Here is a 25,986-nt window from a genome sequence, read left to right on the forward strand (position 1 = left end):
CTTCTAGACTGTGCATGTCCTCACTTCTGAAGTTAGTCTTTTGTTGGCAGCATATAGATGGTCTTGGTTTTCTTTTTCCCTACTCAGCCACTGTCTTTGGATTGGTGAATTTAATCCATTTACATTTAAAGTAATCATTGATAAGTATATACTTTCATTTTGTTAATTGTTTTCGTACCTCCTCTTTCTTCCTTTTCCTCCTTCCTTGTGGCTTGATGCCTTTCTTTAATGTTTAGATTCCTCTGATTTTCTTTTGTGTATTTACTGTAAGATTTTTCCTTGTCACTGTGAGGTTCATATAAAATACCCTATGTGAATAGCAGTACGTTTTAAGTTGATAGGAACTTAATTTTAAACACATTCCAAAGCATTGTCCCTCCCACAGTTTGCATTTTTTTGACGCTTTTTACATCTTCTAAAAAAAATGCTTCCCTTTTATCTTTTCATCTTCATGCTTGCTTTATAAGTGACCCACTATCTTTGTTACTTGACTTCTCCATTGAGACTTTTACTTTCCCATGTTGTTAATGAGGGTTGCTTAATTTTGGCATAGAGAAATTGCTGTAACATTTCTTGTATGGCTGGTTTAGTGATGAGGAACTCCTTTAACTTTTGCATATCTGGAAAGCTCTTAATCGGACTTTGAATACTGAATGATAATCTTGCTGGGTAGAGAATTTTTGGATGTTTTATTCTTTTTAGCACTTTGAGGATGTCATGCCACTCTCCTCTGGACACTAAAGTTTGTGCTGAAAAAATCTAATGGTCTTAGGAGGTTTCCCTGGTACTTGAAAAGTTGGTTTTCTCTTGCTGCTTTTAGGATTGTTTATGCCACCATTTAAATTATAGTGTGTCTTGGTGTGGATCTCTGGCTTTGTCTTATTTGGAACTCTCTGGGCTTCCTGGACTTGCATGTCTGATTCCTTTCAGTTTTGAGCTATTATTTCTTCAAAAAATTTTTATGGCCCTTTCTCTCCTCTCCTTCTGGGGTTCCTACAATGCAAGTGTTATTCTGTTTGATGTTGTCCCAAAAGTCCCTTGAGGTATCCTCATTTTTGTTAATTCTATTTTTTTAATGTTTATTTTTGAGAGAGAGAGTGTGAGTGGGGGAGGTGCAGAGAGAGGGGAACAGAGGATCCGAAGAGGGCTCTACACTGACAGCAGAGAGCCCCATGAGGGCCTTGAACCCATCAACCATGAGACCATAACTTGAGCCAAAGTCGGATGCTCAACCAACTGAACCACCCAGGCACCTCTCAATTCTTTTTTTATTTTGCTGCTCTGTCTGGATGAGTTCCATTGCTTTGTTTTCCACTTCACTGATTCATTCTTCAAATTCATACAGTCTGTTGAGTCTAGTACTTCTCTGTTCCTTTATAATGTCTCTTTGGTATTTATATTTTCTCTTTGTTGAGGTTTTCACTGTGTTTATTCTTCTCCTGAGTTCTGTGAGCACCTTTTAACCATTATTTTGAAGTCTTTATCAGGCAGATTGCTTATCTCTGTTTAGGTTTTTTTTTTTCTTTTTTTCTTTTTCTCCAGCTTTGGTTTTATTCTAACATTTGGAACTTACCCTTTATCTCCTCATTTTGTCTAATTCTCTATTGGTTTCTGTGTATTTGTTAAGTCAGCTACCTCTCTGAATCTTGAAGGTGGGGTGGGTTTATGTAGCAGATGTTCTTTGAGATCCAGAAATGCAGTCTTGCCCCTGGTTACCTGAGACGGGTACTCAAGAGATGTCTCAAGTGGGTTGCGACTACCTTTCTCTTTTGGCAGTGCTGTGGCTGGTGCCTGGGTTGACAGACACAGCTATGACTGCTGTGATGCCTTGGTGGGCAGGAATGGACCTTGACTCAACTGGAGGTGTGCCCTTGACTGCTGTGGCACATTGGTGTGTGGGCTCTCAGCAGGACACTCCCAGTGGCATTAGTGGATTAGAGGGAGAATGTCAAATGGTACCCACCAGCCTTGAAGGTATTAGGAAGGTAGACTGAGATCACAAAAATGGCTCTTGATAGTGTCTCAGTCCATGGAGAGAGTCCCTGGTTGTTTCCTGCTTTTCTGGTGGATAATTGAAAGTTTCTAAATGGTTCTCCTTTACCTATGGTCCATGTACTTTTCATATTGGCATTTTTATGCTGGTTTCTGGGTTGTGTGGGTCTGTGCATGAGCCCTTTAAGACCAGATTTTCTATTTCCTACAGTTCTATAGTTTTCTTGAAAATGCCTGTTGACTTGCAAAGCCCAGTGTTTTTGGGGTCTGTGCAGGATCTAAGGAATGGGGTACCACGTGGAGCTTGAGTCCCTTGTTCCTCAGGGAAAAGTTCACGTTAGATATTCTTCCCAATTGTGACCTGCCTGACTGGGCTATGGTGTATGCTTTGGTGAGTTTGTGTCTCTGCCTCTTTCCTATCTTGATGCTGTTTTTTCTTTCCTTTGTTTTGGAGGTTCACTTTTAAGTTTCAGGTTCCCCTTTAGAGGGAATTACCCTATGTATAGTTGTAGATTTGTTGTATCTGTTGGGGGAGGGAGATGAGTTTAGAGTCTTGCTGTGCTGCTGCCTTGAACCCAGTTCCCCTGAGGGTCAATACTTACCTTATAATTGAAAATTCATCTCTTTAGACAATCTTCCTTCAATTCTACCACTTCTTTCCCTCTGTCTTTAGTAACCACATGTAATCTCTTTTTGTAGGAGTTTTCTCTTTTTTTGATGCTACATGTAAGTGAAATCCTACGGTATTTCTCTGCCTTATTTCACTTAGCCTAATGCTTTTAAGTTCCATCCTTTTCGTCACAGATAGGGAATATTACTCAGCCATAAAAAAAATGAGGAAATCCTGGTTTATACCTCAACTTATTTATCCATTTATCCATCGATGGATACTTAGGTTGTTACCATGTCTTGACTATTGTAAATAATGCTGCTATGGAGATGGGAGTCAGATATCTTTTTGACTTAGTGTTTTTATTTCTTTTGGATATATTGCCATAAGTGGAATTGCTGGATCATATGGTAGTTCTGTTTTTAATTTTTTGAGGATACTTCATACTGCTTTCCATAGTGGCTATAGTAATTTACAATCCCACCAACAGTGTGCATGGATTTCCTTTTCTCCATATCCATGACAGCATTTGTCTCATTTTTGTGATAATGCTGTTCTAACAGGTATGAATGAGTATCTCATTAATTTGCCTTTCTCTGATGACTAGTGATGTAGAGCATCTTTTCATGTACCTTTTGGCCTTTTGTGTACCTTTGGAAAAATGTCAGTTTTAGTCCTTTGGATGTTTTGTAATTGGGTTATTTATTTATTTTTGCTATTGTCGTTCATCTCCCACATTCCCCCAATATCACTGCCTTATTAGGTATATATATTTGCAATTTTTTCCCCATTTTGTAGGTTTTTTGTTTTGTTAAATATTTGCTTTTTAAAAATATGTTTTAAGTTTATTTTTGAGAGAGAGAGGGAGGGAAGGGGGGAGAGAGGGAGAGAGAGAATCAGAAGCAGGATCCAGGCTCTAAGCTGTCAGCAGAGAGCCTGATGTGGGGCTCGGGGCTCGAATTCACAAACTTGGAGATCATGACCTGAGCCTACATCAGATGCTTAACAGACTGAGCCACCCAGGTGCCCCCTTTCTGTAGGTTTTCTTTTACCTTTGTTGATGGTTTCTTTACCTGTGCAGAAGCTTTTTAGTTTGTAAGTCCTACTTGTTTGTTTTTGATTTTGTTGCTTTAGGTGTCATACCCTAAAACTCCTTTCTAAGGCTCATGGCAAGGATCTTTATGACTCGCTTTTCTACTGTGAGTTTCAGGGTTTCACCTTTTCCATTCAAGTCTTTGATCCGTTTTGAGTTAATTTTTGTGAATGTTGCAAGATAGACATTTAGTTTATTCTTTTACATGTGAATATCCAATTAAGTCAGCACCATTTATTAAGGCTCTTTTTCTCCTTTGAGTATTCTCCCTTGTCAAGTATTAGTCAACCGTGTATGCTTGGATTTATTTCTGGGCTCTATTCTTTTCATTGGGCTGTTTTTTTTTTTTTTTTCAACGTTTATTTATTTTTGGGACAGAGAGAGACAGAGCATGAACGGGGGAGGGGCAGAGAGAGAGGGAGACACAGAATTGGAAACAGGCTCCAGGCTCTGAGCCATCAGCCCAGAGCCTGACGCGGGGCTCGAACTCACGGACCGCGAGATCGTGACCTGGCTGAAGTCGGACGCTTAACCGGCTGCGCCACCCAGGCGCCCCTCATTGGGCTGTTTTTATGCCAGTTTTAATTACTATAGCTTTATAGGATGGTTTGAAATCAGAAAGTGTGATGACTCTGGCTTTGTTCTTCTTAGCATTTGTCTACTTGAGGTCTTTTGTGGGTTTGTATACATTTTATGGGGGGGTTCTGTAGAAAATGCTTGGAATCTTGATATGGATTGTATTCAGTCTATATGTGGCTTTTGGTAGCATTTACATTTTAACTTTTTCTAATCCATAAATATGGGATATCTTTTCATTTATTTGTGTCTTTGATTTCTTTAATCAGTGTCTTGTAATTTTCAGAGGAGAAATTTTTCACCTTTTTGGTTAAATTTATTCCTAAGTATTTTAGTTTTGATGTTATTGTAAATGGGATTGATTTGTTTTTTTTCAGAAAACTTACTGTTAGTGTACAGAAACACTACTGATTTTTTGTATGTTAATTTTGAAACTTTACTAAATTAATCGAACAGTTTTGTTTTTTAGAGTTTTCTGTATATAAAATCATGTCCTCTGCAAATTGAGACATTACTTCTTCCTTTCCAAATTTGATCCCTTTTCTTTTTCTTGCCTGATTGCTGTAGCTGGTAATTCTAGTACCACGTGACTAGGGGTGGTAAGAGTGGGCATTTTTGTCTTTTTCCTAATCGTAAAGGAAAAAGCTTTTAACGTTTCACCATTGAGTGTGATGTTAGCTATAGGCTTGTCGCATATGGCCTTTATTGTATTGAGGTACGTACCTTCTGTGCTTAATTTCTAAGAGTTTTTCTCATGAATAGATTTGTCAAGTGCTTTTTCTTTATGAAGATGATCTATGATTCTTTCATTCTGTTAATGTGATGCGTAACATTGACTTTGCATATGTTAAACCATCTTTGCATCCAGGGATAAATCCCACTTGATCTTGATGAATGATGATCCTTTTAATGCACTGCTAAATTCAGTTGCTAGTATTTTACTGAGAATTTCTGAATCTGTATTCATCAAGAATATTGGCTTGTAGTTTTTGTGTTTCCTAGTATTCTTTCCTGGTTTTGGTATCAGAATAGTGCTGGCCTCATAAAATGAGTTTGGGAGTGTTTCCTCTTTTTTTAATTTTTTGGAAGAGTTTGAGAGGATTGGTAATTATCCTTTAAGTGTTGGGTACAATTCACCAGTGAAGCTATCTGGTCCTGGTCTTTTCCTTGTTGGGAAAGTTTTGGTTATGGTCTTTTCAGATTTACTATTTTGTCCTGATCCAGTCTTTATAATTGATGGTCTCATTTCTTTTAGATTTTCTCATTTCTTTTAGGCTATCCAGTTTGGTGTGCAGTTGTTCATGGGGGCCTCTTAGGATTTATTTCTGTGGTATCAGTTGTCATATCTCCTTTATAATTTTGTTAATTTGGGTTCTCTCTTGGTTAGTCTAGCTAAGGGTTTGTAAATTTTGTTACCTTTTTCAAGGAACCAGTACTCAGGTTAATTTTTTTCTCTCTTTCTGCTGTAATCTTTCCTTTTTGCCAACTTTGGGCTTGATTTGAGTTAGGTTGTTTATTCAGTACCTTTCTAATGTAGGCATTTATTGCTGTAAACATCCTTCTTAGAACTCTTTTGCTACATCCTTTAAGCTTTGGTGTGTTGTATTTCGTTTCTTTTTTAAAATGGTTTTTATTAAATTTAAATTTTGGTTAACATACAGTACAATATTGGTTTCAGGAGTAGAATTCAGTATCACTTAAAGACTCTCTTTTCAGATTTCTTAAAAATATAAATGTACACATTTACATATACGTGTACACCTATATAGATAGATACCTCCCCGCCTTTTCCCTGGAACCTTCCAGCTGCACAGTTACCAAAATGGCAAGGGTTTAGCTTAGCAGCTAAGAGTATGCGCTCTGGAATTAGACTTTGTTTCGACTTGCCGGAGGGCGGTAACTGTGACAAAGTCAGTTCACCTTGCTAGCTGCGTCTCCGTTTCCTCAGCTGTATCACAGGCTACAACACCTGCCTCGCAGGGTTCCTACAAAGGTTCCCTCCACACGGGGTACGTGAAGGGCTCTCGGAACAGACACAGGCACACAGCCTTGCATAGCTAAGAGTTGCTGTTAGGACAGAGGCAGTGGTTGTGTCATTACTGTCAACATAGCTTTCTCTAGACTGACAGATGTCCTCACTTGTTTGCACACACAAGACCAGATCCCAAACCGGAGCTCTGGGATCAATGAGTGCTCCCAACTTCAACGCTGAAAACGATGACGAGTTCCGCACACAAACGTAGCGCTTCAGCAACCAAAGCGCTTTACAGGCTCCGCGTCCAGCTGTGGGGCGTTGGCCGCCCAGCCCCAGGCCACCTGCTCCTCCCCAGCCACCTAGACAGCCCGGCCCAAACCCCCAGCCCCCACACCCCGCCGCCTTCTCCCTGGAAAGCCCACACCCAGTCCCCAGCCACTGTCACTGGGGCCACAGCTGCTGAAAAGCTCTAAACACTCTCATCACAGTTGTATTTCCTTTAAGATTTGTTTCAAGAAACTTTTTTTTTTTAATTTCTTCTTTGATCCATTGGTTGTTTAGAGAGTGTTCTTTAATTTCCATGTGTTCTTAAATTTTCCAGTTCGCTTCTCGTTACTGATTTTTAGTTTTACGCTATTGTGGTCAAAGTAGATATTTTGTGTGATTTCAGTGTTTTCAATTTGCTGGGAACTGTATTGTGGCCTGACATATGGTCTGTCCTAGAAAATGTTCCATGTATGCTTGAGAAGAATATATTTTATGCTGCTGTTAGGTAGAATGTTCTGTATACGTCTTTCAGGACATTTGGTCTGTAGCGTTGTTCAAATCTGTTTCCGTGTTGATTCTCTAGATGATGTACCCATTGTTGAGAGTGGGGTATTGAAGTCTCAACTATTGCTGTGTTACGGTTTGTTCTTTTGGCTCTGTTAGATTTTGCTTTATATATTCAGGTGCTCTGATGTTGGGCACATAAATAATTGGAATTATTATATTTTTATTGACCCCTTTATCATTAAGTATTCACCTTCTTTGTTTCTTTTTACCAGTTTTAAAGTGTATTTTGTCTGATGTAAATGTATGTGCATTTATTGAGTTACCGTTGGTTTCAAATTAGTTTTTCCATTCCTTCACTTCCAGTGTGTGTGTCTTTAAGGCTAAAGTGACTCCCTTATGACTGAGCATATCATTGGGTCTTCTAATTCATTCAGCCATTCTGTCATTTGCTTGAAGAATTTAATGTGTTTACATTTAAAGTAATTATTGACAGAAATTCTCAACAAGATACTAGCAAATCGAATTCAATAGCATATAAAAAGAATTATTCACCATGATCAAGTGGGATTCATTCCTGGGCTGCAGGGCTGGTTCAATATTCACATATCAATCAATGTGATACATCACGTTTATAAAAGAAAGGCTAAGAACCATATCCTATCAATAGATGCAGGAAAAGCATTTGATGACATACAGCTTCCTTTGTTAATAAAAACCCTCAAGAAAGTTGGGATAGAAGTAACATATCTAAACATCATAAAAGCCATGTATGAAAAGGCCACAGCTAACAGCATCCTCAATGGGAAAAAACAGAGCTTTCCCTCTGAGAGCGGGAACACGACAGGGATGTCCAGTCTCACCACTGTTTTTAAAAATTTTTTTTTTCAACGTTTATTTATTTTTGGGACAGAGAGAGACAGAGCATGAACGGGGAAGGGGCAGAGAGAGAGGGAGACACAGAATCGGAAACAGGCTCCAGGCTCTGAGCCATCAGCCCAGAGCCTGACGCGGGGCTCGAACTCACGGACCGCGAGATCGTGACCTGGCTGAAGTCGGACGCTTAACCGACTGTGCCACCCAGGCGCCCCTCACCACTGTTTTTTAACATAGTGTTGGAAGTCCTAGCATCATCAATCAGACAACAAAATGAAATAAAAGACATCACAGTTGGCAAAGAAGAAGTCAAACTTTAACTTTTCGCAGATGACGATGCTCTACATGGAAAACCAGAAAGACTCCACCAAAAAACTGCTAGAACTGATAACATGAATTCAGCAAAGTTGCAGGATACAAAATCAAATGTACAGAAATCAGTTCCATTTTTATACACCAATAGTGAAGCAACAGAAAGACGAACTGATCCCACTTACAATTGCACCAAGAACCATAAGATATCTAGGAATAAACTTAACCAAAGAGCTAAAAGATCTATATGCTGAAAACAATAGAAAACTTACAAAGGAAATTGAAGACACAAAGAAATGGAAAACCATTCTATGCTCATGGATTGGAAGAATAAATATTGTTAAAGTATCAATACTACCCAAAGCAATCTACACATTCAATGCAATCCCAATCAAAATTGCACAGGTATTCTTCTCAAAGCTAGAACAAAGAATCCTAAAATTTGTATGGAACCACAAAAGACCCTGAATAGCCAAAGTAATATTGAAAAAGAAAACCAAAGTGGAGGCATCACAATCCCGGACTTTAGCCTCTACTACAAACCTTTGATCATCAAGACAGTATGATATTGGCACAAAAATAGACACACAGACCGATGGAATGGAACAGAGAACCCTGAATTGTACCCACAAGTATATGGCCAACTAATCTTTGACAAAGCAGAAAAGAGCATCCAATGTAAAAAAGTCTCTTTAGCAAATGGTCCTGGGAGAGGTGGACAGCACCATGCAGAAGAATAACTAGACCACTTTCTTACACTACACACAAAAATGAAGTCAAAATGGATGAAAGACCTAAATGTGAGGCAGGAAACTATCAAAAAGATAAAAAAAACTTCCGCACTGCAAAGGAAACAATCAACCAAACTAAAAGGTAACCAATGGAATGGGAAAAGATACTAGCAAGTGACATATCAGATAAAGGCTTGGTATCCAAACTCTAAAAACTCACCAAACTACACAACCAAAAAATAATCCAGTGAAGAAATGGGCAGAAGGCATGAATAGACACTTTTCCAAAGAAGACATCCAGATGGAACAGACATGAAACGTGCTCAGCGTCACTCATCAGGGAAATACAAATCACAACCACACTGAGATAGGACCTCACTCCGGTCAGAGTGGCGGAAATAAACAATTCAGGAAACAACAGATGCTGGTGAGGATGTGGAGTGACGGGAACGCTCTTGCACTGTTGGTGGGAATGCAAACTGGTGTAGCTGCTCTGGAAAAGTGTGGAGATTCCTCAAAAAATTAAAAATAGAACTACCTTATGACCCAGCAATAGCACTACTAGGAATTTATCCAAAGGATGCAAGAGTGCTGATTCATAGGGGCACATGTACCCCAATGTTTATAACAGTGCTTTCAACAATAGCCAAATTATGGAAAGAGCCTAAATGTCGATTGACAGATGAATGGATAAAAAAGATGGGGTGTGTGTGTGTGTGTGTGTGTGTGTGTGTGTGTGTGTGTATATATATATAATGGAATGCTACTTGGCATTGAGAAAGAAAGAAATCCTGCCATTGGCAGCAATGTGGATGGAACTGGAGGGTTTTAGGCTAAGTGAAGTAAGTCAGAGAAGGACAGATATCATATGTTTTCACTCATATGTGGAACTTGAGAAACTTAACAGAAGACCATGGAGGAAGGGAAGGGGGAAAAATAGTTACAGAGAGTGCGGGAGGCAAACCATAACAGGCTCTTAAACACAGAGAACAAACTGAGGATGGATGGGGGAGGGGTGGGGGAGAGGGGAGAATGGGTGATGGGCATTGAGGAGGACACTTGTTGGGATGAGCACTGGGTGTTGTACATAAGTAATGAATCATGGGAATCTACCCCTAAAACTAAGAGCACACTGTATACACTGTATGTTAGACAATTAGATAATATATTAATAAAATATAAAAATAAAACAATGAAAAAAATTGATACGTAATGAACTACTATTGCCATTTTCTTGTTTTGTGGTAGTTCTGTAGATTGATTTTTTTTCCCTGTTTCTTAACCTCTCTTTTTGTGTATTTTGACTTCTCTTGGTATTTGTATGCTTTTGCTTATCATGTTCTGATGTATAATTGTTACAGATTTTTCTCTTGAGGTTATCATTAGGCTTACATAAAATACAGTTATAACCCCTTATTTTAAGCTGATAACTTCAGTTGAATTCCAAAACTATACTTTCACTTCTCTCTCTCACAATTTAGGTTACTGCTGTTAAAGTTTACATATTTTTATACTGCATAACTATTAAGACATTGATGTAAGTATGGTAACTTTTATTACATTCATTCTACCTTTCAAAGTAGTTGTGAGTTATGCACGTCATTGCCAAAGTACAGATTCTAACTTTGACTATATGTTTATCATTACCAGTGAGTTTTATGCTACTTTTTTTGTTTTTTTTATGGTGTTGATTAGTGTCCTTTTTCTTCCACTGAAAGAACTCCCTTTTGCATTTTTTGTAAGGGAGGTCTAGTGGTAATGAACTCCCTTAGTTTTTATTCGTTCAGGGAAAGTCTTCATCCTTCCTTTTCTGAAGGACAGGTTTGGCAGGTATAATGTTGGTTGGGTTGTTGTTTTCTTTCATATTTTGCATATGTCATCCCATTGTCTCTTGGCCTGGATGTTTCCATTGAGAAATCTGCCAGCAGTTTTATGGGGGTTCCTTGGTATGTAACTTGTCTCCTTTCTTATGCTACTTTAAAATTTTTTTAATTTGAGTTTTGATGTTTTAATTACAATGTGTGCCAGTGTAGCCCTATTTGGGCTCAACCTATTTGGGGTCCTTTGGGTCCCCTGGATCTCGATATCTATTTCTCTCACCAGGTTCAGAGGGTTAACTGACTGAGCCATCCAGGTTCCCCTCATTAAACTTTGTGAAGGGCATTTTTCTGAATTCTTTTACTGACAGTTCATGGATGTCCATTTTTAAACATGTTATTAGAGCTTATTAGTTTCCTTTGGTTGTGTCATATTTACCTGGTACTTCATGATCCTTATGTTGGTATCTGCTCATTTGAGTAATCAGGTCCTACCTGTCACCCCTGCCAGACTTTACATGTTTGCTTAGACACAGACTTGATGTTGACCAGTCAGCTCAGCTCCGGTTTCTGGGCCTAACTCTTGGTAATGTCCTTTCGCAGGTAGGGTCTGCTGTTGGCTGTTTTTGGGTGAGGCAACTGTTTGAGCTGTGAGGTTGGGGAGGGGGACTGTACCACTGGCCGAGAGCAGTTAGATAGGACTGCTCACTTGGTTCACTAGTAAAGTGATGCTTTAGGATGGGCCCTGTGGCTGCCTGGATTGTCTGGTTAGGCTTACTAGGTTGGGGAATGGGTCTGTATTCGCTCACAGATGGGGCTATGAACTTGCTTCCCTGCCCTGGCAGGGAAGGAGGACACACCCAGGGCCTGTATGGCTTGTTGTCTGGGGCCTACATCAGATGAGAATGTGCACTGATTTCCCTGGACGCGTGAGGCCATGATGGGGGGAGCCACGGGCAGTGTTCAAGTACCACTGTAAATGAGCAGGGCTGTTGGAATGGCTCTACAGTTTGCCCTGTGCTCTGGTTAGGTTTTCTGATGGGGCGGGCTGGAGGCTCTATTCAGTAATGAGTGGGGCTATGAATTAGTTTTCCTGGCTGGGCACAGTGGGAAACGCAGCTCTAAAGCTGGTACGGCTCTTGGTGGTCTTAACTCAGGCTGACCCACACCGTGAGTTCCTGGGCTAAACAGGTCCACTGGTTTTGTTCTGCAAACTATTGGCTCTGCCTGCCCTTCTCAGTGGCTTGAGTGCCGTGGTCTACATGGCTTTCAGGTGTTCCCACCAGCCTCTCTTGTCAGATGTGGCCAGGAGATGACACTGTGTACAGTGGGCAGGACTGTGACTCGAGTAGTTGATAGTTCTTGTTGTCAGTGGGAGTGATCTCAGGAACAATTTTTGTTGTCATGTTGGTCACATCACTCTTCCCACCCCCACCCCCCGCCTTAGAAGTTAAGAAACATTGTAAAGATCTTAGGGTATTTGAAGTTACTTTCCAAAGAAACACTGTTGTTTTCTTGTGGTCAGGTTGTGACAAAAGTTATTTTTTAAGCTAAGATTTAACAGAATGAATGTGGAGTTATGTTTGACTATTTTGTGAACATATTTATAGGACTTAAAGGTCAAGCTGTATAGGAATGTATAGAGGTCTTGCTTATATCCTTTCCCTCCTGTGTGTTTGCTTCCTCCTTGTCACAGGTAGCCGTTTTTATTAGCTGCACTCTGTTTAAAATTTTTGAGGCCAATTTTACATAGTGTAAAAGTAACCATTTGGGGCACCTGAGTGGCTGTCGGTTAAGCGTTAGACTTCAGCTCAGGTCATGATCTCGTGGTTTGTGGGTTTGAGCCCCAAGTCGGGCTCTGTGCTGACTCCTCAGAGCTTGGAGCCTGCTTTGGATTCTGTGTGTCTTGCTCTCTCTGCCTCTCTCCCACTTGCTCTGTCTCAAAAATAAATAAACGTAAAATAACCATTTTAAAGTGAACAATTCAATAGCATGCAGTACATATTTTCAGTATTGTGCAGTCATCTCCTATATGCAGTTCGAAAACATTTTTGTCATCCCCCAAAGGAAACCCTTTACCCATAAAGTACTCAGGCTCTCTTCTCCCCTCCCCGTTCCAGTCCCTGGCAACCACTAATATGCATTCTGTTGGTATGGATTTACCTGTTATGGATATTTCATTTAAGGGGAATCATACAATAGGAGACCTTGTGTGTCTGGCTTCTTCCACTTAACAGTGTTTGCTAGCTTCATTGATGTCCTATGTATCAGTACATCCTATATTTATTTATGGCTAATTATTGCATTGTATGAACATGCCACACTCTTTTTTATCCATTCTTCCATTGATGGATTTTTGTATTGTTTCTACCTTTTGGCTGTTGGAAATAATGCAGCTACAAAAATGTGTGTATATATTTGTATGCGTACTTATTTAGAGTATGTGCCTAGGATTGGAAGTACTAGATGATATGGTAATTGTTTAACTTTTTAAGTAATTGCATATGTTCCACAGTGGCTGATCGATTTGACTTTCCTACCAGCAATGTATGAAAATTTTAATTTTTTTCTGAGAATTTGCTTTTTACTTCCTTGTCAAGACTTATTTTCCTTGTTCTAAAAGTTAATTTTAGTCGTATTAATAGATATGAAGTAGTATCTCATTGTGGTTTTGATTTGCATTTCCATAATGAGCAATGATGTTGAACATGTTTTAATATGATTGGGCATTTGTATAATTTTGGAGAAGGGTCTATTTTTAAAGTTGAGTTTGAGAGAGAGCATGAGAAAGGGTAGGGGAAGGGATGGGGAGAGAGGAAGTGTGAGAGAATCCCAAGCAGGCTTACACTGTCAGCACAGAGCCCAATGCAAGGCTTGAACTCGGGAACTGTGGGATCATGACCTGAGCTGAAACCAAGAGTTGGATGGTTAACCGACTGAGCCACCCAGGCGCCCCTGGAGAGCTGTCTCTTCATGTTCTTTGCTCATCTTTAAACTGCACTGTCTTTGATTTAGAAGAAGTCTAGATCTATTTTGGATACTAAGCCCTTTTCAGATACATGATTTGAATATTTTCTCCCATTCTGTTATTAGTTTTTTCTTTTGTTTCCAATATTCTTTTTGTGAATACAAGTGAATATAAACGTTTGCATTTCCTCCCAGTCATATATAAAACACATATTACGTGTATGCATATAATATCTGTAATTTATGTAACTTGCATTTTTTTTAACCTACTAATATAATCTGGACGTCTCCTTGTATTCTCTCCCTCCACACCTCCCTGTACTCTTTTTGCGTAGTTAGTACCTCATTGTATGGCTATACCAAGTTTATGCCACCAGTCTCCAGTTTACTTGGGTTATTTTTAGTCTTTTACTATTCCACATAGTCCATATTGAATAATCCTATATGTGGGTGTTTTCACACTTGTGCTGGCTTATGTGAGTGATAGATTTTTAGACGTGAAATTACTGCAGCAAAGGCCCATAATCTTTTTATTTTTATTTTATTTTTTTTGCAAAAGCCTGTAATCTTAAATACAATCTTTTTGAAACCAGAAACTCTCTTATTCTTACCTGGAGGTTTTCTTTTGTGTTCCCATAACATTTTAACATTTCTTCATTCCTGTAAGGACTGCTGTATAGCTTCAGAGTTATGATTCACCAAGAAGAGTGGCTGCCTCAGATATGGGTACTCAAGAGTGTTTTCCAGGAGGTGATTGCTATACTTGATAAAAATGGATCTATTATTTTCAAGTGAAAATCTAAACATGCAGTGAATATCCACTTTGGGTTTTGATTCTTGATCGTAGAAAACATTGAGAAGCACCTGCACCAAGCTGAGGAGAAGTGTCCGTCTTCCTTGCCAGAAACCACTGTCTGAACTGCGCTCAACATTGTGATTATCCTTCTCTTTCACAAATGAGAGTAGTTGCAAAGATTGACTCAAATACATGTAAAACTCCACCTTTGTTATTGGTGATAATTTCCCTTTATTCTGTTACCTTGCTGTCTGTGTTTATATTCCTTTCCCTCTCAGTAGGATCAACTTGGATACATTTTCCTTGATGAAATCTTCCCTAATTCACCCCAAGTAGAATATAGAATAGAACCCCATCTCCCCTAGCCTTCTTTTTTTTTTTTTTTTTTTTTTGGTAACTTCGCTATGGTGCTCAGAAGGGTCATCTAGTGTTATCATTATGTATATGTAAGCTCTCTTATTGTAAGCACTCCTTGAAACCAGGGAGTTTTTTTTGTCAGACTTGAACTTCTTTCATGCTCAATTAATTATAGCTGAGTGTCTTGTGTGAATTAATCTGTAAGGTTTTATGCTGTTTCTTCCTCTTCCTTGTTACCCCATAAGTGTAGATGTTCCCTAGGGTTTCATTTTTGACCTTTTCTTCTTGTAATTTCATCTACTCTCTGTCAGCTATCATTCCTAAATGGATGACTTCATCCGTATCTCCTGACTCCCGCCCCTGGTCTGAGCTTTGGGTGTGATTCATCCCAGCAGGACCTCAATACCCCACAAGCCACAATTTTCATTGCATCGTCTAGTGTTGTATCTGACCTATGGTGAGCATTTGTATTCGTGGAATTAATGTTTCCATGAAAACATTTTTCTTTTCTTCACTAAGAAATGTCACTGAGACCCTGCTTTTGTGTGCCTGCCTCATCACTTGCTGGGCCGCGTTGTAAACAATGGAAATACTGCACATATATTGCCCGTTTTTCTACTGTCTCGGCCTTGACATGGACCCTACCTACTGTGTGGGCCACTATAATGATTAACAGCTTTGTCAAAGAATTCCTGAGGTCTACCTTTTTAGTCTTAGAAACCTTATTCGGTTCTCCAGAGCTTACCAAGTTGAGCCTAGCATTAAAATCTCTCCAGGCTTTAGATGTCTTGAAACACCTGTCTAGCCTGGTTCCTATTCTTCTGTAACCTAGTCTAGTTTCACCCAGTGTTTTCTCTCTTGGTGTCACCACCATCTGTTGAGTCACCTGAGCTAGAAACCTGAGACTCCCCATGAATCTGCCTCTTCCTTCCTTCCTTGACTCTTTCCCTCTCCCTCTGCCACTATCCAACTAGATTTGCAATCCTATGGATTTTCCTCCTTTAAATACTTATCAAATCGCCCTCATTGTGACTGAACTTCCTGCCTATGTTTCTGCTCAAGACTGTCCCCCATACAGCTTCCAAACAAATCTCACTGTGAATCTGCTTATAATGGCTCTTAACCGCAGCCTTCAGGGATCTTCATAATCTAAGCTTTGTTTTCCTCCACAGTGTAATCTGGTCTCTGGTTTCACTTGGCACTCTGGAAATACTGAATTGCTGGTAGTTCAACTTTATTGCTCCCTTTTCCCCCACACACTAAATTGTTTTTTGTCTCCTTGCCTTTGTTTTGCAGGTTCCCTTAGCCCTAAATACTGCCTCCTAGCCTTCTTTCCTACCCCACCTTTGGCCAGGCCAACTTCAGGTCATTTGTTGAGGGATGCTCAGGTGTCACTGCCTTCTTACAGCTTTTTCTGATTTCTTTGTCCTCCACACTGTTCCATAGTGCCCTGTGCATCTCCCTATCTTTGTACCTTCCTCATTATTGTTTATTAGGATAGTCTCTCAAGCTAGCCTGGTAATTTCAAAGATGATTTTATGCATTGATATAATCCTTGCACCTGGCACAGTGCGTGCCCAGTATACAATAGGAACATAATAAATGTTTGTTGAATGAGTGAATACATTGTATGAATGAATATACTGTATAATTGTTTTTCGTGTATCACCATTTATGCCTGTGTTCATTGAATTTCCAGAGCTTGCTGTAAAAGATAGGAAGAAAATATATGGTTAATGTGGGCCAGCATTTGGGTGGATCATAATCTATCCAGAGACGTTAGAGAAAAATCCACTTCCAAGCTCATTCAGACTGTCAAGTTCATTTTCTTGTGGTTGTAGGAATGATGTCCCATTTCCTTGTGTCCCTTCCTCAGTGGGGGGGCTACTCTGTGCTTCTAGAGGCCACTTGCCTTCCTTCTCATGTAAGCCCTCTATTTTCAAACCAGCAACAGCACATCAGATTCTTCCCACGCTTTGAGAAATCTCTGGCTACTTCTGCCTTCAGTCAGAGAAACTCAGTGCTTATAAGGGCTCATTTGTCCAGATGAGGCCCATCAGGATAATAACATTATCTGAAGGTCACATGCTGTATGATGTAACATCATCACAGGAGTGATGGCCTCATATTCACAGGTTCTAGAGTTAGAGGTGGGACCCTTGAAATTCTTCCTCGTGGTGTGCTAATAGTTAAGTGATGTTTAGACAGGTTGGGTAAATGTTCTGCTTTAGCCAGTAAGTTGTGTCTTGACTTGCCTTTAACTTCAGGGTTTATATGACCTGTTTCAAGTCTCTTGGTCTCATATTCCTGTATATGTAACAAAGATTTAAACCATGTTATGTATCTCATAATGTAGAAATAAGCTTGATAGAAATGAGTTTAAATGGACTGCTAGACCTCATAATGAAATCTGGTATGTATCATTCTAGGGAAACAGGATTCATTCGAAATCACCGATTGTTCTGGTTACAAGCAGAGTTTTTTAAAAAAACTTTTTATTGAAAGAGACATGCAGAAAGGTACATAAATATTGGTAAATTTTCACAAGTGGAACGTAATGCGTGTAATTGTATCTAAAACCATTAGAATGATTACCAGTACCGCGGAAGTCTACCTATCCTGTGACCCCTTTGAAAGCAGAGTTTTGTTTTCCCATTGATTTGATAAAGTTTTAGCCTATTTGCTTTTGTTCTTTTAATTTAAGGTACAGGTATAAAAGGATAATCCTTAAAATTTTGGAGCCTGTGATAAGAGTAGTTAGGAGGTATCTCTTGGAGTTTGTTGGCTGTAGAGGATGAGATACAGTAATCACAGGTGATGAGGAGCTAGATTCCTTATCTTAGTAACAGGAAAAAAACTGCCAATTGTCTAACTTTTAGTTACAAAAATGGGTTTTGCACTCAAAGCAGTACTAACCTCTTTTGCTGTGAAACAGAAACTAGAAAACTGTTCTTTAGGAAAGTCATCTTAGTGGGATCAATTTGAGATGGTTGTTGGTTTTTATATTTTAAGAGTACAATTTCTAGTCCTTCTGTTGTATGATTTCATTAAACCTGTGCCCAGAAAAAAGTAAAGGACAAGATTTCAGTTGATATGTTTGGAAGTTCTTATGGTCAAACATTAGGAAGGAGGTTCTTGTTCCCTTCTTATTTTTCCATTGTAAACAGATGGCGAAATTTCCATGTCAAACTTTGCTTTAACAGGGAACAAGCTTTAGGAAACTATTCCAGCCCCATATAATGCTGGAATACCTGTTAGTTGTGGGTCTCTGGAATTGCGTTTTATCATCATGGTTACCAAAAAAAGAAAAAAACCCTAGACTGAGAAGGACAGCTTCTTAAATTTCTCTATTTTAAGAGTCTCATGCTCTACCAACTGAGCTAGCCAGGTGCTGTAAATTTCTCTACTTTAAAATTTTAAATTTAAGCTTTTAAATTTCTCTTCTTTTGTGGTGACGCTTGAGTTTCACAGGCCCATCTGAAAACACACATTCTGACAGAGTGCTCTAATGGAAAAACGTGAGGTCTCCAAACAGTAGACCATATCACAAATACTGGTACACAAGCTTTCACTGATCTGAGCATCAGTAGCCTATTTTTTCTAATTACATGTATTACAGTGATTCCAACCTTTTCTGTATAACATCCTAATCTTTATATGTAGCATCTTTTTTTTTTTTTTTAATTGTATTTATTTCTGAGAAAGAGACAGAGTTGAGCAGGGCAGGGGCACAGAGAGAGAGAACCTGAAGCAGGCTCCAGGCTCTGAGCTATCAGCACAGAGCCCGATGCGGGGCTTGAACTCATGAACTGTGAGATCATGACCTGACCCGAAGTCAGACGCTCAACTGACTGAGCCACCCAGGCGCCTCTTTATATGTAGCATCTTAACCAATTATTGCTCTGTATTTCTAACCTCATGGAGTATTGCATATATTCATACATAAATAATTTTACTTTGGGTTTTCATTAATATTCGAACAACACTACCTTTAAACAGAGAAAAATGTGGATTCATTTTGAAACGAGAATTTAGGGGCTCCTGAGTTGACTCGGTTAGGCATCTGTCTTCGGCTCAGGTTGTGATCTCATGGTTTGTGAGTTTGAGCCCTACATTGGGCTCTGCTGACAGCTCGGAGCCTGCTTCAGATTCTGTGTCTCCCTCTCTCTGCCCCTCTCCTGTGTGCACTCTGTCTTTCTTTCTCAAAAATAAATACTAAAAAATTTTGTTTTAGTGAGAATTTAGGCATCGCACGTAAAAAATCTTTTTATTGTAATAGGCGTGTGAAGAAGCTTTTTTAATGTAATCTTGATTCCCAGGAACCGAAGTGATTTTAATTATAGACGATAGAAGTAAAAGTAATTCCATCATAGGAACTGTCCTAGGGGATTAGAGTGCATATCTACAAAATAAACCAGCTTTTGTAAAATTAACATTGCTAAATAATAGAGTTGTATATATCTGCAAAAGAATACTAGAACAATTGGTGAATAATGTCTTAAAATCCTCAGACCTCTTTAATTTCTCTACTTTGAACTTTTGGTCACCTAATTTTTCATGAACAGGAAAATATTACGGGTTGTTACAGTCAAAGAAACAGGCTTTTAGAGACCATGACTAGGTGGATGGAGCAAATCCCCTTCATTTGGGAGACCTAGGAAAGACCATCTCACTGGCTGTGCCCATCCATAGACATTCTCATGGGGGGAAAGAGCCAACCGGAGAGAAAGGCAGAACTTAAGTTGGGTGCACATATCTCTTAATGTAACTTTAGTAAGATGGGTTTTTTTTTTTCCATCTTAATGCATTTGGTTTTAAAAAAATGTTACTTTTTCATTAAAACTTGTGTAGAACAGCATAAAGGAAGTACAAATCAACAGAAATCTTTCTCTCTACAGATAACCATTGTTAACATCTTGGTGAACTAGTTTCCAGAAATCTCTGTGCCTATGTATGTATGTAAAAGGATTACATACCCAACTAAGTAGAATCAAATTGTATGCTGTTTTGTAATCTTTCGACAGTCTGTCAGTTTTCAAATCTATAAATAGACATGTAACATTATTTTCACTGGATGCATATACTCTTGTACTCTTACCTGTTAGCAACGTGGGAGTTGTTTTAGTTCTTAATTTTTTTTTTTTAAATTTTTTTTAACGTTTATTTATTTTTGAGACACAGAGAGACAGAGCATGAACAGGGGAGGGGCAGAGAGAGAGGGAGACACAGAATCTGAAACAGGCTCCAGGCTCTGAGCTGTCAGCACAGAGCCCGACGCGGGGCTCGAACTCATGGACCACGAGATCGTGACCTGGCTGAAGTCGGACGCTTAACCGACTGCGCCACCCAGGCGCCCCTAGTTCTTAATTTTAAATCCAGAAATGATGAATACGGTTAGAGGTATGCATGTTTTCCTTCTTGTCTGATTGTCACCTCAGCCGGGTCATAGAGCACCTCTGTTTTGTTTCTTGTATCACCAGGCTGACATTCAGAAAGGTAGTGTGTGTTACTTTTATACTCTTGCCAAGTCATCATTTCTGCATCTTCTTGCCAGCACTGCTTTGCCATTTTAAAAAATATATTGCAAATCAGGAATATGCAAACTAATAGCTCCCCCCCCCCACGACTTTATCTTTCCTTCGTTTATTTTTTTATTGTTTTAACTTACCATGAAAAATGTAAACAAATGCAGTGGTAGAATATGTACCCGTTTCAGTAATTTCTGCTCATGGTTAGTCGTGTTCATCTGTAGCATACCTATTTACCTTCCTCCCATTTATTGTGAAGCAAATTGCAGACATACTCACATTTAACCTGTATTACATTTTTAGTATCTCATTTTTATGTATGTCTCCTCACTTATTACTGAGAATGAGTATCCTTTTATACACATTTTGGGTACGAAGTGGTTATACATTTTAATTTCATAGTGGATTAGTTGATTTTTTTTTTCGTCTGGTTTTATACCAGTAACACTAGTGTGATGTAGCACTTAGGTTTAGTAATCTTAAGATGTTAGATACAGAGATAAGATTCACTTCTAGGAAAGTAACTAGACTTTGTGCTGGCCATATAACATCTGCAGCATTTGGTTCTGGCTGTGACATTTGAGGACATTGACAAATGAGTATATCCAGAAGAGAGTGACCAGTGTGGTGAAATTAGGGAACAGTGTCATATAGGGAATGGTTGAAGGAGCTGGGTGGAGATTTCTAATTTGGAGAAAACAAAACAGGGAAGAAAGTGGTGAAGGGTGACAACCATCTAAAGATGTGTCATGTGGTAGGGCTTCAGGGATCAGGAAGAAGCTGCTAATTAAGTAGCAATAAATTATATCTCTTGTCTGGCTCTGGCTTCTCTGGCTCATAGTTTTACTGATGTTGTTTCTATACTTGCTGATGAAAACAAGTGATTTTTTGTGTGGTGCAAATGGTGCTTCTGGGTTTCTGGGAAACCCTGAGATAATCTTTGTTAGGTTTTACTCTGCACATAAATTTCTCCAAACTAAGACTTAGTTTTGATATTTAAAGTGATTTTGCTGTATAAGAAAATACTCTTCATTAGAAAAAAATGTTTTTGTTTTTTTTTTAGTGAGAAAGCTGCCCAGTATAGACTCACAATCTTGTATATACCCATAGTTTCAAAAATAAAACAAAAAAAAAAAGCTGAAATACTTATCATAACTCATTCAGAGGCAAAACTTGACCTGAACAGATGTCTGTATTTATTCCACTTGGTGTGAATATTCATACAATTCTTTGCAGAAATAGTAATGTGGTTGATGACAGTGTACTTCCCGGTACTCCTCGGGATGTTACGTAATGTTGTATTGTCACCCTTCGAAAACCCAGAGAAGTCTGAATTTTGAAACTTTCCTAGCCCAAAGGTTTTTGTACCTATGATTGTGTTTTTTTTTTTTTTAATGTTGAATGATATATTGTGTACTTGGACACCTGATCACTATGCATATGTAAAAAGAGGATAATAGTTTACACCTATTTGTCCTTTTGGAAACGGTGAGATTAGGTTAATATGTAGAACATATTCAAAATAGGACTGCCCCAAAATAACATGTTGCTAGCATGGCATTATTCTATACATGTTTAACATTCTTCTGAAAGAGGGAAGAACAGTGTGGAAATAAATCGTTGAAATATTATAACTGTTGAATAGAGATGTCTTCTAGAAGCAACTGATATTTTTAAATGTTTTCACTTCATCCAATCTGATTAGTGTTATTATAGTATTGTATTGAATTACTTGAAATGTGTAATAATAAATCCTGATATAGATCTATGTATGTATAATCTATATCTATATATTATATATATATAATACACATAGATATATATAGGTATATATACATACATATATAATGTATTCTAATATCTATCTATATATATACACAAATATCTATACACAAATAAGAGCATATATTCTTTATTTTCTATTGCTTTTTCTTGTATATATATAAATAAATAAAATCAGGCCTATTTTAAGTGTACATTTATGACCTTTTTGAATTTGGTTTTAGGCATAGATCTTGAAGTTGCTTGTAAACGATGATGATTTCATTTTAGATCATGCTAACATCCTAGTTCAAGTGATCTAAATTGCTGGTGTTGTGAGCCACACCCCAAACTTTACACAAAAGAAGGGCAGTATGGTTTAATATTTATAAAAAGAACAACAATTTGGTTAAAAAATCAGGAAAATATACTGTGTGTAAAAGTTTCTTTCCCTCAATCTTTCTACCCAAAGATAACTATTAAATTTTTTCGTGTATTTATCTAATACACAAATATATGCTGAATATACCTGTTTATTATATTGCTAGTATATATGTATGTTTTACTTAAATTTTTTTTTTTTCTTTTGAGAGAATGCACCTGCAACTGGGGGAGGAGCACAGAGAGGGAGAGAGAATCCTGAGCGGGCTCCATGCTCAGTGTGGAGCTGGACACGGGGCTCGATCTCAAGAACCATAAGATCATGACCTGAGCTGAAATCAAGAGTCGGATGCTTAACCAACTGAGCCACCCATATATATATTTTTAAAAAATTACACAAATAAGAGCCTATATTCTTTATTTTCTATTGCTTTTTCTTTTATGTGTCTTAGAGATCTTTCTGTAAGTGCACACATAGATGTACTTTCTTTTTAGTCACTGTGTAGTGTTCCAGGTCTATTATAACTTGCATAGCTGTTCTTTGATGGACTTGTAGGCTGTTTCTCTTTTTGGTTATTAAAAAGGATGATGCAGTAAACCCCTTTATGCGTGTAGGTTGACATATTCTTTTTTTTTTTTTAATTTTTTTTTTTCAATGTTTATTTATTTTTGGGACAGAGAGAGACAGAGCATGAACGGGGGAGGGGCAGAGAGAGAGGGAGACACAGAATCGGAAACAGGCTCCAGGCTCTGAGCCATCAGCCCAGAGCCCGACGCGGGGCTCTAACTCACGGACCGCAAGATCGTGACCTGGCTGAAGTCGGACGCTTAACTGACTGCGCCACCCAGGCGCCCCATAGGTTGACATATTCTTAAAAAAACCTAAGGGTAGATTTGTAGCATGGTAATACTGGGTTTCTACATGTAAACATAGCAATAGTTTTGAATTACCCACACAAAAAGATCTTTTAACTGATTCTGTTCAAAAATGCTGTTTATTCACTGTCTTCGGTGCTGCTTTGCATTAAAGTAGATACGTTTTTAAACATAATGAATATTAAATTTTTTAATGACCAATTTATGTTTGAAAAATAATTTCTATGTATGAACCATATTTGCATTTTGTGGACACTGGTTGGTACTCATGTAGGCTCAGGTTCCATACTCCCACACCTTTGGAATTCCCTTCATGAGGCACTCTTCGTATGACTTTGGGGGAGAAACAGATTAATTCCCTTATCATTTGACCTCCTTGGGAGGAAACAAGCCCATTGTTGATACACTGTTTTATTGAAAAATTTTATTGATATATATTCAATCATTCAAATGTAAAATTTAATAACTTTTGTTCTATTCAGAGTTGATTCTAAAATGAACACAATTTTAGAACATTTTCAGTACCCCAAAAGAAGGTTCACACTCCTTAACTACAATCCCTCCATCAGTTCAACCCCTAATCTGATTAGTGGTCTATTAGATGAGCAGCTAATCTACTTTGGGTCTCTATAGATTGGCTTATTCTGGGCATTTCATGTAAATAAAGTTCTGCCTTTTGTGGCCCTTTTGCATATGGCTTCTTTCATTTAGCATCATGTTTTCAAGGTGCATTCATCTTGTAGCATGTATCAGTACTTCATTCTTGTTTTATGGCTGTGTTGTAGTATTTCATTGCATGCATAGATCACATTATATCCATCGATGATGGACAGCTATTTTGTTCTTTGCACTTTTTCGTGGTATGAGTAATGCTGAGATATGTACAACTTCTTGTGTGAAGGTAGGTTATCATTTCTCTTGGTGTATACTTAGACGTGGAATTGTTGGGTCATTTGATAACTATGTTTCAGCATTTGAGAACTGTGAGACTGTTTTCAAAGTGCATTATTTTATATTCCCACCAATAGTGTACAGTGAATGTACAAATTCCTCCATCTTGTCCAACATTTGTTTTCTTTAAAATTTTTTTTTTTAATTACAGGCATCCTCATAGGTATGAAGTAGTATCTCATTGTGGTTTTGATTTGCATTTCTTTGGTTGCAAATAATGTTGAGCATCTTTATTATGTGCTTATAGGCAATTTTCATATCTTTGGAAAAATATGTATTCAGATCCTTTGCCCATTTTTATTTTTGAGTTGTGATAGGTCTTTATATATGCTGGATACAACTGTTGTATCAAGTATATGATTTTTGGATATTCTCTCTTTGGGTTTTTTTTTTTTTTTTTTTTTTGCTTGATTCTGTTCTTTGAAGTACAAAATTTTTAATTTTGATGAAGCTTAGTTTATAATTTTTTTTCTTTGCTTGCACTTTTCGTGTCCTATGTGAACATATTTTTGATGATGAATTTTGCCTGATGAAACATGTTTTTATCGGTTACGGGGTTCATCAGATTGTAGGCAACATGTTTCTCATCTCAACCACTTTCTCCTTGAAGGTGATCTCAGTTTGCAGCTTCTTTTAAGGCAGTACCAATGGAGTTGACTTACAGATATTTTACTTGGAAATAGGTTTAAAGGTATGTTAATAAAGTCTAGCTTTTATAGTATATGATCTTGCAATGTAGTTTTGCATATTTATGATAAAACACTTGTTATTGCTTACATTATAGGTATTAAAATCTGTTTTTGCAGTTTCAGAATGTAGCTTTCTTGTGCCTTATTTTGATGATCATTAGGCTTATTATCTATGCTAAGAAGATGGTTAATGTATTGCAGGTTGAAAAATAGCTTATCTATCTTAAAAGTTAATATCTCTGAAATTTTTGCCACTAATTGATAAATGAGATTTTTTTTTTGAGATTTAAACTGATTTATTTTTGGTCATACAGAAAAAGTTAAAATTTTCTCCTTACTATTGTAGTTGTGAATTTTCTCACTTTTTCCTCACCTAATTAACGTACAGGACACAGCTTACTGATAAGTATGACTAGAACTGTACAAATTAATCCTAGCAGGGCTCCATCCTTTAATGTCAGCTCTGTAAATTGTTTTCACATTATTCCTGTTATTCTGGTGTTACATCTTATGTAGATGCAAATTCTTATTTTGTGGGTGAAAAGGGACATGGTTCAGTAGGATTCAAGAACTTAAAAATTGCTCTCCTTCACATTTCTAATAAGTAATAACTCTGCTAAAATGAAGTCAGAGTAATTATACAGGAATGATAATGGAATCTGTTACCGATTTAGAAAAACAAATTTTATTTCCATTATAATACATGTAAATGGCCTGCTGTTTATTTTAAAATTACTATATTTCTTGGGGCGCCTGGGTGGCGCAGTCGGTTAAGCGTCCGACTTCAGCCAGGTCACGATCTCGCGGTCCGTGAGTTAGAGCCCCGCGTCGGGCTCTGGGCTGATGGCTCAGAGCCTGGAGCCTGTTTCCGATTCTGTGTCTCCCTCTCTCTCTGTCCCTCCCCCGTTCATGCTCTGTCTCTCTCTG

At 38.2% G+C, this 25,986-nt stretch overlaps 1 protein-coding gene and 1 long non-coding RNA gene across 2 annotated transcripts in view; both read left to right on the forward strand.

Moving 5' to 3' along the window:
* Nucleotides 1-25,986, forward strand: part of SDK1 (sidekick cell adhesion molecule 1) — an 888,233-nt gene that overhangs the window by 24,548 nt on the left and 837,699 nt on the right. The window lies entirely within an intron of this gene.
* On the forward strand, nt 15,396-23,172 carry LOC147572861 (uncharacterized). The gene is made up of 2 exons (XR_015245713.1): nt 15,396-19,988; nt 20,224-23,172. It is a non-coding gene; the product is annotated as an uncharacterized LOC147572861 (long non-coding RNA).

Source organism: Puma concolor, chromosome E3, assembly GCF_028749965.1.
Source record: "Puma concolor isolate L17-30 chromosome E3, mPumCon1.1.hap2, whole genome shotgun sequence".
Taxonomy (NCBI): Eukaryota; Metazoa; Chordata; class Mammalia; order Carnivora; family Felidae; genus Puma; species Puma concolor.